The 16,492-nt window shown below is 42.3% G+C and overlaps 1 protein-coding gene across 1 annotated transcript in view; it reads right to left on the bottom strand.

Annotated features, from left to right (window-relative positions):
- Positions 1-8,235, bottom strand: part of RCAN3 (RCAN family member 3) — a 28,419-nt gene extending 20,184 nt beyond the window's left edge. The window contains exon 1 of the mRNA XM_070764942.1: positions 7,934-8,235. The gene's annotated coding sequence lies outside the window, so the exon portion shown is untranslated. The remainder of the gene's footprint in view (positions 1-7,933) is intronic.
- Positions 8,236-16,492: the final 8,257 nt, after the last annotated feature.

Genomic DNA, 16,492 nt, shown 5'->3' with positions numbered 1-16,492 from the left:
CCAAGATTAGATGGAGGCCTGTGTAGTCAGGTTGATGTGGTAGCATCAGTAATATGTACTACATTATGATAGGCAAATTGGCAAGCATCCTGTCATTCTTTACTATGAGACAAAAGCAAATAGAATCATGGTATTCTGAAAATTTATAGATCACCAAATACTGTATAACAAGCTACAGAATACTTCTTTAGCAGGACCCAGTATCTGATATTTAAACATTAAATTCATTTGCATCCTGAATGTTTCCAGCTTAACAGAAGGTCATAATGCCTCGAGTCCCCAGAGAGGGGAGCATATAAATCCAATTAATAAATTAATAATAAATAATAGGTACCAGTAAAATAGCTTTCAGAAAGTCAGCTTGATTTTCCACATCATCCATTTCTCTAATACCATATTTTCTATTTACTACTGGGATATTCAATAAGGCACATTTAGTGATCAGAAATCAGCCAGTTGCATGAACTTTTTATTTTAAAGCCCCTCATATACGACACCTGAGACATTGTGCATATAAATTAATCACAAGTACTGTTATATACTATGAGCATGAGGAATATTTAAAGGCAAGGGCTGTCTGGCCCAACAGGGTAGATATAATTTACTTAAGTGTCTGTCTACTACATGTACCAGACTGAAAGGAGAACAGACCTGGCAAATGGTTTCTCTCCTTCCCTCTGTCTGTCCATTGGAACGCATGGTCTCTATAATAGTGGGGTTTGATTTGTGCTTGGGAGGAAAGATTACAACATGCTCATTTTTAGTTCCAGAATATTAATATTAGACTAATACCGTGCTTTTCACGTGCTCTTCAAGGAAAGTCACAACTGGATAAGAATAGAAGTGTAGTTATATTACTTTAAAGAACGGGTGTCAAACCCGATCGCATCACGTGACGTATCGTGATGTTTTTTGTCTTTGTCGGTGTGGGCGTGCCTGTGTGTGTGATGCCTCCGGCTGGTGGGCCGCCAGTTTGACAGGCCTGCTTTAAAGACATATTTGTCTTTATTTGTCATATTTGCTGCACGAATCCCAGCGACCAGTTACGTCCCACAGAGTGGATCTTCTCCGGGTCCCGTCAACTAAGCAATGTTGCCTGGCGGGACCCAGGGGAAGAACCTTCTCTGTGGTGGCCCCAGCCCTCTGGAACCAACTCCCCCCAGAGATTAGAACTGCCCCCACCCTCCTTGCCTTTCGTAAACAACTTAAAACCCACCTCTGCCGCCAGACATTGGGGAATTGAGATCCTCTTTCCCCCTAGGCCTTTACAATTCTATGCATGGTATGTATGTATGTATGTTTGGTTTTTATATTAATAGATTTTTAATCATTTCTAATACCAAATTACTATTGTACACTGTTTTATTGTCGCTGTTAGCCGCCCCGAGTCTCCGGAGAGAGGCGACATACAAATCCAATAAACAAACAAACAAACAAACAAACAAATAAATATTTAAAAATAGCCTTCAAAGAAATATTACATTAAAACCAGTAACATTGCATAACATTTTAAGAGAAAAGTAACAAGCCAACAATAAAAGTTAAAATTGCTACAGATCAGGGGTGAAACCCAGCACGTTCTGACAGGTTCTGGAGAATCGGTAGCAGAACTTTTGAGTAGTTTGGAGAACTGGCAAATACCACTTATGTCTGGCCCTAGAAGGGGGTGGGAATGGGGATTTTGTGGTAACCTTCCCTTGACACACCAAACCACACTACGCCCACCAAGCCACACCCACAGAACTAGTAGCAAAAACAATTGGGATTTCATCGCTGCTGCAGATGGAACACCTTAGTTAGGATAGAAGAAAACAAAATACGAAAATGTGTAAGTTCAAGAAAGGTCCTGCTTGTTAAACAAGACATTCACACCAGACTTAGTAGGACGCTGATTGTAACTGAGCAAGGAAGGCATTCAGCAAATCAAAGTCTCTGTATTGAGACAGTTCATTTCTACACAATGTCTCAAGTGTCACATTTGAGGGGCTTTTATAGGCATTTTTGCTAATTCCCAATATTCATGGGGGATTTGAGACATCTTCCCCCAGGCTCATTGTAATTTATGTTTGGTATGTATGTGCTGTTTGGTTTTTAATTATGATAGGGTTTTTAGTTATTTTTAATATTAGATTTGTGCCATTATATTGTTTTTATCGTTGTTGTGAGCCGCCCCGAGTCTTCAGAGAGGGGCGGCATACAAATCTAATAAATTGAATTGAACTGAATTCAATCCATTATGCAATCATAAACAACAACCATTTATTAAATTTATATGTTGCCCAACTCCCAGTGACACTGCAATTTATGAATATATTTAAAAACAAGGAGACTAAAAGAAAGATGGCAGAAATAATGAAACTGGATAGAAGCAAGAAAAAATAAAGGTCTTCGAACACGTCATCAAAAGGTGAGCTAGTCCTTCAGGACCCCTGGAACACTAATACTGTGTTTCCCTGAAAATAAATCCCTGTCTTATATTTTTTTTAACCTTGAAATAAGCGCTTGGCCTTATTGCCACACACACAAAAGCCCAATTGGGCTTATCAGGGGATGTCTTATTTTGGGTGAAAACAGGGTAGGATGGAGACTCTTTGAATGTGGGGAGGGGCCCTCACTCCTGAGAGATGGCATAAGACAGAAATCAAACATGCTGAGTTTTAAAGCATCAGAGCAACCTCTGAATTCGGCTTGGATCAAATTCAAGGTGCCGCTTGCTCAGAACAGATATAATTTGTTTCCAACAGGCTGTTCTTTTTAGGCAAGTAACCAGACAGTACTACCCATGTTTCAGATTCTGGCCCAGACACTAACAGTTTCATTGAGCCAGGGTGGCGCAGCAGGTAGAGTGCTGTACTGCAGGCCACTGAAGCTGACTGTAGATCTGTGGGTCAGTGGTTCAAATCTCATCACCAGCTCAAGGTTGACTCAGCCTTCCAGCCTTCCGAGGTGGGTAAAATGAGGACGCGGATCGTGGGGGCAATATGCTGGGTCTGTTCAAAAGTGCTATTGCTAAAATGTTGTAAGCCACCCTGAGTCTAAGGAGAAGGGCGGCATAAAAATCAAATCAAATCAAATTGGAGGAAAACACAGCACAATGTGATTTGCAGGTTATCAGGGCCTGGAGCCTGACTGATACCTGGTAAAGCAGGTCAGTCTGAGGATGAGGGCTCCTGGATACAAAGGCCACCTGTGATTCTACTGACAGCAAAGGATCTGGTTGTTGCCTATAAGCCAAAATTATCAAAGCAGATGGGTGAGATGGGGAAAAAATATACCAAGAAATATACAGCAATATTACAAATAAAGTTAAAATCTTCAGAGAACACAAGAGCATTTTATATTTCTGAAGAAAGAATGAAAATTAACTTGCAATTATGATCACATTGCGAATTTGATGACTCACAATTCCAAAATATTTCAACTTATAATACCGCAGCATTAACATTTTCAGAGTGTTCAGTAGCCACAGGAGAAAGATTCTATAGTCAAAATGATTACTGCAAATTAGGCTATTTCTCTTTAGGCAGAGATCCCTGAGAAGCCCAGTTGTTAACTGAGTGTCTTAGTGTGAATTTATATATTCCAACTCCCTCAAAGTGCACTGCATTTTCTCTGAGTGGGAAGGACATTTAAAAAGAGAAGAACATAGAGAACTGAATTAATTTGGTAAACAGATTAAGGCCTTGATTAAAGAGGCATATTTCAACATTCCCCCTTAACAAAAAGGAGATCACAAAGTGACCTTTCTAGCATAAAGATCTTTAACAGAAATAAAATGTTGATTTACTAAGAAATCCACAACAGAAACAAAACACAGTGAATTAGTAGATGAAAAGGAATCTTCAGTTTCAGTCCAGAATGTTGGATTCTTGCTTTGAGAAATTATGGAACTGAGATGATATAAGGCAGCTCCAATAGCCTCTGTTTCAGTTTTTGCATTTGACAAAGAGATTAACAATATACCAACAACTGCAAGAGAACAAAAAAGCTTAACAGAATTTAAATTTACTCTTGACTGGTCTATTTTAACAACTGGATAAAATGACAAATATATTTGATCAAAAGATGTATAGGTTGTTTGTGCTGAGCAGGTACTTCAATGGGAAAACCAAATTAACATTTTTCCTACTAGAATTTTCAATCAAAGTCAGGTGTAAAACAGATGGCATTTGCCAGCTGAAACTGTGTTTTTATGATATGCCATATGAACTATGCATCATAATTTTTTCATATAAAAACCCTACTTTTCCCCTAGATACTTTTTCAAGCATGTGTATACCAGTAGCATTGTGGCCATTAATGCAGGACTACTGATCATTATGGATTTCAAAGAAAATTTTGTTATATATCCTTGTCTTCCCCTGAGATTACTGCATTTTCAGTATTATGCAACAAAAGAAACAAGAAGGTAATAAAAATTTGCCAGAATCCATCCGCTATGTTAGGAAAAGTTGCTAAAAGTAATAGAAGAGACTTACATTTTAGCAAAACAAATCTTGTCAAAGTAGAGTTTATTGGTTTCAACCCCTAGGTGGCAGCATCTAGCTAAAGTTGCTTACTATCAAAACTTAAGTAGTGGTGGGCCTGATAGCATTTGGATGATAGACCAACAGGAGATTCCAGAGTTCAAGATTAGATAGGAAATTGAAAAAAACCCCCACATTTCTGAAAAATAGAATTGAGCTCAACTTGAAGAAGAATTCTAAATTAGAAACACATATGCAGCGGAATCAATCAACTAGCACACTCTTCTATATGGTTGAGATTATATCTCAAATTGTAGGTTGAACATTGACTCTGAGCATCCTTGATTCTGTGGCAAATTCTGACTCTGTAACATGATTGTGCACATGATTGTGGCTACTACTGTAATCCAATGGAATTGTCCAACATTCATGAATCTGAGAAACCAGACTTGTAAAATGATGAAACTAAACAATATAAAAACTAATTTCTATGCTAATAAACAGATGTTTATCAAAACCTTAACCTCAGGGATACGTGACTGTACACAGTTTGATATTAAAGGTAAGTATTTACCTTCTCAAGCCTCAAAATTTGAGTATTGAAGCATTTTAAAAAATCACCATCTGTATGACGTACTTGCTTGTGCTGTCAGCCCTCCACACTCACGACTAAGGAAATTATACATCCTCACTAAGGCAGGTCAAGCACTTAATATTTTCCTAACAGAAGGATTGTTCATTTTCCCTTCCACACGGTTTCCTCCTTCACCAAGGCTGCTTCGAAAGAGAATGCTAAAGTGTTATTCTGGCAGATGCCCACTACACAGTGGGTAGGTCTCACTTTTCCCACACATGGCAGGAAAGAAAAACAAATCAGCTACTTTATGTTAAATAAGGTTAGTGGATAACAGAAAGCAAGGGCTTCCTATTGCTCATTCATATTGTGTGAAATCAGTTTCCTGTTTTAATTAAATCGGGGGGCCAATCAATAGATGGGGTAAAAAGTGAAAAATTATTGTAAAAAAGAAGAATGCTATAAAAAAAATAAAACGGCAATAAACTTGTGTCCATGTGGCAGAGGACGCAACAAAAATAAAGGGACATCTCCTTAAAATGATAAAATAGCCCCTCACCTCTAAAAAGATTAGCTATGTCTGAAAGCACACGGACATGAACTGGAGACAGCAAATATAATAAAGAAGAACATAGGAATGAATGTAGTTCTTATATAGCAACTTTTCACAGATATGGGTAGCTTTCATATGGTGGGGGGAAAGGAACCTTTCAACCAACCCTCTCAGTTCTGGAGACCTCACCTACAAAAAGATATTGACAAAATTGAACGGGTCCAAAGACGGGCTACAAGAATGGTGGAAGGACTTAAGCATAAAACGTATCAGGAAAGACTGAATGAACTCAATCTGTATAGTCTGGAGGACAGAAGGAAAAGGGGGGACATGATCGAAACATTTAAATATATTAAAGGGTTAAATAAGGTTCAGAAGGGAAGTGTTTTTAATAGGAAAGTGAACACAAGAACAAAGGGACACAATCTGAAGTTAGTTGGGGGAAAGATCAAAAGCAACATGAGAAAATATTATTTTACTGAAAGAGTAGTAGATCCTTGGAACAAACTTCCAGCAGACATGGTAGATAAATCCACAGTAACTGAATTTAAACATGCCTGGGATAAACATATATCCATCCTAAGATAAAATACAGAAAATAGTATAAGGGCAGACTAGATGGACCATGAGGTCTTTTTCTGCCGTCAGACTTCTATGTTTCTATGTTTTCCACCTTCACAGATCTGCAAAGGAAAGGAAAGCCGAAGCTAAAGACAAGAAACACAGGGCGGTTTCACTTAATGACCACTCCACTTAAGAATTGAGTAACCCATCGTGGTTGCTAAATAGGATTACTTGTGTAGCTAGATCCAGCAAGGCTTTGCTTTAGGAGCAAGGATCACGGGAAAGTAAGAAATGGCAAGCAGAACAAGAGGAAAAAGACATTGAAAAAAAGACTGAGAAAGTGGAGCAACCCCACCCCCAAATACAGAAAGGATAGACAGACAGACAGAAAGATAGATGAGAGAGAGATGGTAGGTAGGTAGATGAGAGATGATAGGTATGTATATATGTGGGTACATATATACACACCCGAACTACACACACACGTTTTCGCAGATTTTCATGGTACAGTATATGTATGTAGATTGTTCGAGTTCGGGTTTGTATATATGTACACATGTATACATATATATATATCTGATAGATGAGAGAGGGAGATGATAGATAGGTAGATAGGTATATATAGTATATGTGTGTGCAACATATTTTTGCTGAATTTGAAAATGAAAAAATGAAGGGAGAGTAGTACAGATACTAACTAGCATATTCAACAGAACAAACACATATACAGTATATATTTGTTTTCGTAGATCACAACAATCTGCATATCTATGTATCTATCTATGTATCTATGTATCTATCTATCTATGTATCTATCTATGTACAGTATCTATCTCTGTATCTCTGTATCTCTGTATCTATCTATCTCAGATAGATAGATAGATAAATAGATAGATACATAGAGAGATACATAGATAGATACATAGACAGACAGACAGACAGACAGACAGACAGACAGATGAGAGAAGGAGATGATAGGTAGGTAGGTCGATAGACACTCTCTCCTGCAACTATTTTCTAACTATGGGGCAATAGAAGGGCTCAACCTCCTGGTAATATTGAAGAGGGCTTGACGACCCACAATCTGCAAAAAGGGCAGCTCTCCCCAACCCTCCCCTGCCCCCCCCGTCAGTTTTTTAATGGAATAAAAAATAAATTCTGAAGTTGAAAAGAATATATTGCCTCGGTTACCTTGCCCTGCATTTCCAGGAGCTTAAACTGGGGCGGGGGGGGGGGGACCCTGAAAAAAGGGGGAATACAAGAGCCTATGGTTTGGGGCTTCAGCTCGGTCTCAGAGTCACCCTCTTCCCTCCCTGGGCCTTCGAGGAAGAAGCACCGGCGGGAGAGAAAAGCCGGGGCGAAGTAGACTATTCCTGCCCATGGAGGCAAGGATGGCAGGACTTGGAAGAAGGGCGGATGGAGTCGTCCGCCGAGGAAGCTCTCAAGACCCTCCGTTGGGCTAGTAGTAGTACATCTCCTCAGCTCCTCACAGGCCAACCTCACGGGGTTGTTGTGGGGACGGTGACAAGAAGAAGAGACCCCCCCCCCAAACCTGCAGCGGGGAGGCGGGAAAGAGCAAAGCAACCGGTCCTCAGAGAAGGAGAGAAGAAGGCGGAGGCTTTTTACCCCACAGCCAAGGGGGGGGGAGGAGAAGAGCGAGGGGCCGGCAAACGCCAACCCCCCCCCCTTCAGGAGCGGCGGGGGTCGCGAAGGGCAAAGCCGGCGGGGTCACCGGGACTCCCCGCGTCCCTCCCTTCGTTTCTCTCCCTCGCTCACCTTCGTCGAACGACGACGACGACGGCCAGCTTCTCCCGGCCACGTCGGGGCAGCGCGAGCGCCTCAAGAGCTGCCTCAGCTCTCCGCCTCAGACTCGTCGGTCCGCCCGCCCGCCCGCCTTCCCTCCCTCCCTCCCTGCGGGGCTGACGGAGGACTCGGCACGCGCGCTCACGCGCACGCTCACGAGCCCGGCCAACCTCTCCCCCCGCGCGCACGCGCGCTTTGTGGGGGGGGGGGGGCGCGTACGCCTCCCCTCATCCTTCCCCATAGCAACTGCCGACGCCCCGCTCCCTCTTCCGGTCGCGAGCCGGCTAACTCGATCTCTAACCCGGAAGGGCATCTCTGGAGCGCGCGGAAGCCCGCCGGCGGAATTAAAAGAAAGGGGAGGGTGTCATTATTCCATCGGAAGAAAAAGGCGTCTCGGGCTGGTAAAACAAAAAACAAAACCTACACGGCCTCTAGATGGCAGCCAAGAGCTGGGCGGCTCTAATTTCATTGAAAAGCAGCCAAACATATATATATACAGTATTGCATTTAGACAAATTAACAGTAGAGTTAAATCAGCAAAAGGATTCAGACTACTTTGAAGTTTGGAACTTGTTCTATAATTGGTTGGAAAGAAAGACTAGAAAGAAGAAAGGGAATGTATAAATGTGTATACACTGCTCAAAAAAATAAAGGGAACACTTAAACCACACAATATAACTCCAAGTAAATCAAACTCCTGTGAAATCAAACTGTCCACTGATTGACAGTCAATTTCACATGTAGTCAGCACAGTCAACTTTGTACAGAACAAAATATTCAATGAAAATACTGTATTTCATTCATTCATTGAGATCTAGGATCTTTGAGTGTTCCCTTTATTTTTTTGAGCAGTGTATATTGATGCATAGTGGGATTATAGGATTATATGAATATGGTTGCAAAGGATATGTATATTTACTAATAGATAAACGTATGTGTATGTAAGGATATGTAAAGATTTACTATAGTATATATAAGGACATGTATATCTATTAATAAATAAGTGGATAAAAACTAAAGTTTAACAATGACATATAAATGAAAATCTAACATTACGACAATCTACTGTACTGTACTGTAGAATTGTGTTGATTTGTATTGTCTATATGCTTGTCTTTAATGTTTTTAATGTTATATTTAATACAAATTATTAAAAAATATATTGATTTATTGACCAAAATGAGACAAAGTGACTGGTGTCTAGCAAAAGCTTTCAGTACCTGCGGTTCCCCCTTGGGCAAAACAATAAGTGCCGCTAAATATTTCCAATAGCCATTGATCACTCCTGTCCATCATCTGGGAGGGATTTGAGCCCATCCTTCCTTGCAGATCAGCTTCAACTCAGCGATGTTGGTAGGTTCCCTGACATAAACTTGTCCAAGATTAAGGTCAGCATTTCAACTTGTCAGTTCCAGAATGTTAATTCCACTCTGCTCAAACCATTCGTGCATATTTTGGGTCATTTGCCTTGTTGCATGACCGACTTTCTCTTGAGCTTCAGTTCAGGGCAGATATTGACATGCTGGCGGGGGGATTCTGGGGAGTTGAATTCCACCCAATCTGAAAACTGACAAGCTTTGAGATACACTGGCTTAATGCATTAGGGTCCCGTCAACTAAACAATGTCGCTTGGTGGAGCCCGGGGAAGAGCCTTCTCTGTGGCGGCCCCGGCCCTCTGGAGCCAACTCCCCCCAGAGATTAGAATTGCCCCCACCCTCCGATGGAATAATGACACCCTCCCCTTTAGCTTTATTCCGCCGGCGGGCTTCCGCGCACTCCAGAGAGGCCCTTCCGGGTTAGAGATCGAGTTAGCCGGCTCGCGACCGGAAGAGGGAGCGGGGGGTCGGCGGTTGCTATGGGGGAGGCGTACGCGGCCCCTCCACAAAGCGCGCGTGCGCGCGGGGGGATTTGGCCGGGCTTGTGAGCGTGCGCGTGAGCGCTCGTGCCGAGTCCTCCGTCAGCCCCGTAGGGAGGGAGGGAGGGAAGGCGGGCGGGTGGACTGACGAGTCTGAGGCGGAGAGCTGAGGCAGCTCTTGAGGCGCTCGCGCTGCCCCGACATGGCATGGGGGAATTGAGATACGCTTTCCCCCTAGGCCTTTACAATTTTATGCATGGTATGTCTTTATGTATGATTGGTTTTTATAATAATGGGTTTTTAACTGTTTTTAGTATTGGATTATTGTTATATGCTGTTTTATTACTGTTGTTAGCCGCCCCGAGTCTGCGGAGGGGGCGGCATACATATCCAATAAATAATAATAATAATAATTAGATTGAGAATAGGGAGCCTGTCAAGCCTCCCTCCCAGTCCAAGAACTTGTATATGTAATCGGTGAAATGTTGGCTAGTGGCAGTATTATTTATTTTATTTATTTTATTTTATCTGTATAGTCTGGAAGACAGAAGGAAAAGGGGGGACATGATCGAAACATTTAAATATGTTAAAGGGTTAAATAGGGTTCAGGAGGGAAGTGTTTTTAACAGGAAAGTGAACACAAGAACAAGGGGACACAATCTGAAGTTAGTTGGGGGAAAGATCAAAGGCAACATGAGAAAGTATTATTTTACTGAAAGAGTAGTAGATCCTTGGAACAAACTTCCAGCAGACGTGGTTGGTAAATCCACAGTAACCGAATTTAAACATGCCTGGGATAAACATATATCCATTGTAAGATAAAATACTGTACAGGAAATAGTAAAAGGGCAGACTAGATGGACCATGGGGTCTTTTTCTGCCGTCAGTCTTCTATGTTTCTATGTTTCTATTTATCTGTTTTGTCAAGTACGTATTGGTGGTATACAAAAATATAACAACGTTTATATACATGATACTAGTAAGAGAGAAACATTAGGACGGGACGGTAGGAACGCTGGTGCACTTATGCACGCCCCTTATTGACCTCTTGGGAATCGGGAGAGGTCAACAGTGGATAGTCTAAGGGTAAAGTTTTGGGGGTTAGGAGATGATACTACAGAGTCTAGTAGTGAGTTCCATGCATCAACTACTTGGTTACTAAAATTGTATTTCCTGCAGTCGAGTTTAGAATGCTTTACTTTAAGTTTGTATCTGTTGTGTGCTCATGTGTTATTGTGGTTGAAGCTGAAGTAGTCGTTGACAGGAAGGACGTTGTAGCAGATGATTTTATGGGCTATGCTTAGGTCGTGTTTAAGGCGACGTAGTTCTAAGTTTTCTAAACCTAGGATTGTAAGTCTAGTTGCGTAGGGTATTCTGTTGCGAGTAGAGGAGTGGAGGGCTCTTCCAGTAAAGTATCTCTGGACATTTTCTAGAGTGTTTATGTCTGAAATGTGGTGTGGGTACCAGACAGATGAGCTGTATTCAAGGATTGGTCTGGCGAAAGTTTTGTATGCTCTGGTTAGTAGTGTGAGATTACCGGAGCAGAAGCTACGTAGGATTAGGTTAACAACTCAGCCACAAAAGCTTGCTCTCTTTCTTCCCAGCCTTCCTCTTCTTGGGGGGGTGTGTGTGTGTGTGGAATAGGGAAACTCTGCTATCTTGGGCTCCTGGAAAGCTGGAATATGAAGTTAATAAATAAATAAATGAAGCCACATAGAGAATATTGCATAGAGAAGATAATACATCCTCCAGTTCCTAAGGAGGATAAACTTAACCCACCACCTTTTAATTGGATTACCAGATCTATTGTAGCAATCTCGGAGCTGCTTTTCAAAACTGTCAGCTCTAAATGTGAGGAGATCCAACAGATTCATTCCGATTCACAATGGCTGCGCTTCCAACATGCTTATTTGAAACCAGTCTTTGTTCAACAAACCACAAATAGACTTTTTTTCCACTGTGCATGAAAATGGCTAAATTCACCTGCAGGCTATGTTATTTTTCTGTTTTTTATTAATTTGTACAATTTGTCAATTGTAAGAAGCATAACTGACTTGTTGCACGTTTTAATATATAAAGATATTGGTCTACACGTGCCCTATTTTATACGTCCTGTAATAATTTTTTTTTAAATATGATTTTTATTGATTTTTTAAAAAGTTTTACAAAAAAACAAAACGAAAGCATAAAACATAAAAGTGTACCATCACCAAACAAAAAAAATAAAGATTCCCTTCACCAGGGAAGATTCAATTTTTTATCCTTCATTTGCTTCTTCTCCGGGTTATATTGTTCATTCATTATAAAGTGATTTCATAATGAATGTGGTCCACCATGTACCTGCACCAATTTTTTTATCGTCCATTTATTATCGTCTTTCCACCCAAGCACTATGGTTGCCTGGGCGCTTTCTATCGCTGCAGTTTTAATTTCTTCATATCCTTTTACCTCACTATTTTTTATCAATAATGCTGCTTCCTTGGTTATTTTCCAATTACCGTTCATAATTTTATTCACTTCCATTTTAATTTGCTTCCAAAATTTTTGAACTTTGTTACATTCCCAAAACATATGCATAAATATTCCTTTTCCCTTACAACCATGCCAACAATTTCCTTTCCTCGTTGTTTGAAAGCGTGCTAATTGTACTGGTGTATTATGTAATATTTTTCTTCTCATCTCTCTTATTCTTCCTGTAATAATTTAGTCTCCGATTCCTGTATTTTTCCATTCATATCCAGCTCACTGCCTCGCTCAACAAATCAAGTCCATAATCAGACAGTTGGCTTCCGCTGCCTTTTTTTTTTCCTGACTGGTAATTCAGTACCTAAATATAAATGTTCTCAAAGTTAATTTCTATTTGCTTCGATGGAATAAAATCCATAGAACGTTAATTATGTTGGCAAGTATTTCACTGGCAGATTCGAGTCAACAGCTCAACTGCATTGAAAACATTAGCTGCAAGCCTTCCAATCTGCACGCTTTAGTGTTGAACAAGATGGACCTGACAGAACTTCTATTTTAAAAATCTCCCTTAACAACTGCTTAGCTCAAGCATCTGTCAGGACCACCATCGGTTTCATTAACATGTCAGCCACATCTTACATTTTGCATTCATTCAGAGGGTGAAGGCTTAGCATGTTTTCAAACTTGTATTTGCCGCGATAAGATGATTAGAAATGCAAGACAAGGCTAATCAGTGCATTTAATAAATCTTGATTTAATAAAACTGTATTCAGGGTTGCCATCTAAATTAGGTAACAATCAGCTCAGGTCCGATGCGTGCATGATTTTCAGGCCTTCTGGGCCCACTGGGAGTTGGGAAACAACCGGTTTTCAGCCTCAGGAGGGGTTGGGGAAGGCCCGCAAGCCATAATGTTAGGGCCTGGATGAGTGTCAACAAGCTCAAACTCAACCCAGACAAGACGGAGTGGCTGTGGATCTTACCTCCCAAGGACAACTCCATCTGTCCGTCCATTACCCTGGGGGGAGAATCACTGGCCCCCTCAGAGAAGGTTTGCAACTTGGGCGTCCTCCTCGATCCACAGCTCACATTAGAGACACGTCTTTCAGCTGTGGCGAGGGGGACGTTTGCCCAGGTTCGCCTGGTGCACCAGTTGCGACCCTACTTGGACCGGGAGTCACTGCTCACGGTCACTCATACCCTCATCACCTCGAGGCTTGACTACTGTAACGCTCTCTACATGGGGCTACCTTTGAAAAATGTTCGGAAACTTCAGATCGTGCAGAATGCAGCTGCGAGAGCAATCATGGGCTTTCCCAAATATGCCCATGTTACACCAACACTCCGCAGTCTGCATTGGTTGCCGATCAGTTTCCGGTCACAATTCAAAGTGTTGGTTATGACCTATAAAGCCCTTCATGGCACCGGACCAGATTACCTCAGGGACCGCCTTCTGCTGCACGAATCCCAGCGACCAGTTAGGTCCCACAGAGTGGATCTTCTCCAGGTCCCGTCAACTAAGCAATGTCGCCTGGCGGGACCCAGGGGAAGAGCCTTCTCTGTGGCGGCCCCAGCCCTCTGGAACCAACTCCCCCCAGAGATTAGAACTGCCCCCACCCTCCTTGCCTTTCGTAAACAACTTAAAACCCACCTCTGCCGCCAGGCATGGGGGAATTGAGATCCTCTTTCCCCCTAGGCCTTTACAATTGTATGCATGGTATGTATGTATGTATGTTTGGTTTTTATATTAATAGATTTTTAATCATCAATACCAAATTACTATTGTACACTGTTTTATTGTCGCTGTTAGCTGCCCCGAGTCTCTGGAGAGGGGCGGCATACAAATCAAATCAAATCAAATCAAATCAAATCAAATCAAATCAAATCAAATCAATCAATCAATCAATCAACCAACAAACAAACAAACAAACAAACAAACAAACAAACAATAAATAAGTTGGCCATCACTGCATTCTGGTGTCACTAAGCTTCAGCAGAAATCTCCCCTTGTGCTTGCATTCAATTCAATTCAATTCATTAGATTTGTATGCCGCCCCTCTCCGAAGACTCGGGGCGGCTCACAACAATAATAAAAACAATATTCCAGCGAAAACAAATCTAATATTAAAAAGCACATAAAACCCTATCATATTTTAAAAAGCAAACAACATATACATACCCAAACATAAATATAAAAAAGCCTGGGGGAAAGGTGTCTCAACTCCCCCATGCCTGGTGGTATAGATGGGTCTTGAGTAATTTACGAAAGGTAAGGAGTGTGGGGGCAGTTCTAATCTCCGGGGGGAGTTGATTCCAGAGGGTCGGGGCTGCCACAGAGAAGGCTCTTCCCCTGGGGCCTGCCAAACGACATTGTTTGGTCGATGGGACCCGGAGAAGGCCAACTCTGTGGGACCTTATCGGTGGCTGGGATTTGTGCGGTAGCAGGCGGTTCCGGAGGTACTCTGCTCCAATGCCATGCAGGGCTTTAAAGGTCATAACCAACACTTTGAATTGTGACCGGAAACTGATCGGCAGCCAGCCAGTGCAGACCACGGAGTGTTGCAGAAACGTGGGTGAATCTAGGAAGCCCCACGATGGCTCTTGTGCACGATCTGGAGTTTCCGAACACTTTTCAAAGGTAGCCCCATGCAGTAATCGAACCTCGAGGTGATGAGCGCATGAGCAACTGTGAGCAGTGACTTCCTGTCCAAATAGGGCCGCAACTGGTGCACCAGGTGAACCCGGGCAAACGCCCTCCTCGCCACAGCCGAAGGATGATTTTCCAATGTCAACTGTGGATCAAGGAGGACGCCCAAGTTGCGAACCCTCTCTGAGGGGGGTCAATAGTTTCCCCCCCAGGGTAATGGACGGACAGATGGAATTGTCCTTGGGAGGCAAGACCCACAGCCACTCCATCTTGTCTGGGTTGAGTTTGAGTTTGTTGACACCCATCCAGGCCCCAACAGCCTCCAGGCACCGGCACATTCACAGCATGCATTTCAGTGTGTCAAGGACTCATGATCGCCCTTTCGGATCTTCCCAGCCAGCTTCGGACAGGCAGTCAATGGGAAAAGCTGGATTCATTTAATGACCGCACGATTCACTTAACAGCAATGGCAAAAAAAGTTGTAAAAACTGCCTTAGCAACTACCTTGATCAGCAAAAGAAATTTTAGATCCAATTGTGGTTTCAAGTAGAGGCGTTGTTATTTCATTAAATACCTGTGGTCTGCCTTTTTATCCATAGGGTCTTCAAGGTGAAGATTTATTTATTCAACTTAGCCGATACCCTTGAAGACAGGCTCAAATTACAGAAAGACCTGGACAGATTAACACAGTGGGCCCACACCAACAAAATGATGTTCAACATCGACAAGAGCAAAGTCCTTCACCTAGATAAAAAAAAACCTGGACACACATACAGCCTGGGAGAAACCCCTCTTAGCAGTAGCGACTGCGAAAGAGATCTCGGAGTCTTGGTGGATAATCAACTAAACATGAGCCAACAATGTGCAGCAGCAGCAGCCAAAAAAGCCAATACAATCCTAAGCTGCATCAACAGGGGAATACACTCCAAGACCAGGGAAGTCTTAATACCACTCTACTACGCCCTGATCAGACCACACTTGGAGTACTGTGTTCAGTTCTGGTCACCACACTTCAAAAAAGACATTGAAACTCTGGAGAAGGTGCAGAAAAGAGCAACCAAAATGATCAGGGGACTAGAAACCAAGACTTACGAAGAGAGACTGCGGGAACTAGGCATGGATAGCCTAGAGAAAAGGAGGGCCAGAGTGGACATGATAGCAGTCTACAGGTATACGAGGGGTTGCCACAGAGAGGAGGGGAATCACTTTATTCTCTAGGGCACTGGAGGGCCGGACGAGGAACAATGGCTGGAAGCTGACCAAGGAGAGATTCAACCTGGAAATAAGGAAGAACTTCCTGACGGTCAGAACGATCAACCAGTGGAACAACCTACCAGAGGACGTTGTGAACTCCAATACTATGGACATTTTAAAGAGGAAATTGGACTGCCATTTGGCTGGGATGCTATAGGGTTCCTGCTTAGGCAGGGGGTTGGACTTGATGACCGGCATGGTCCCTTCCAACTCTAACAATAAATAAATAAAATAAATAAATAAACTTATTTGCCCACCCACGCACCCAACACAAGGCTTCCTTTGAACAAAAGATGCCATTCTCCATCTTGG

The sequence above is a fragment of the Erythrolamprus reginae genome, chromosome 11 (genome assembly GCF_031021105.1).
Source record: "Erythrolamprus reginae isolate rEryReg1 chromosome 11, rEryReg1.hap1, whole genome shotgun sequence".
NCBI lineage: Eukaryota > Metazoa > Chordata > Lepidosauria > Squamata > Dipsadidae > Erythrolamprus > Erythrolamprus reginae.
The sequence above is the reverse complement of the archived record's forward strand: the minus strand, read 5'-3'. Positions and strand labels throughout refer to the sequence as shown.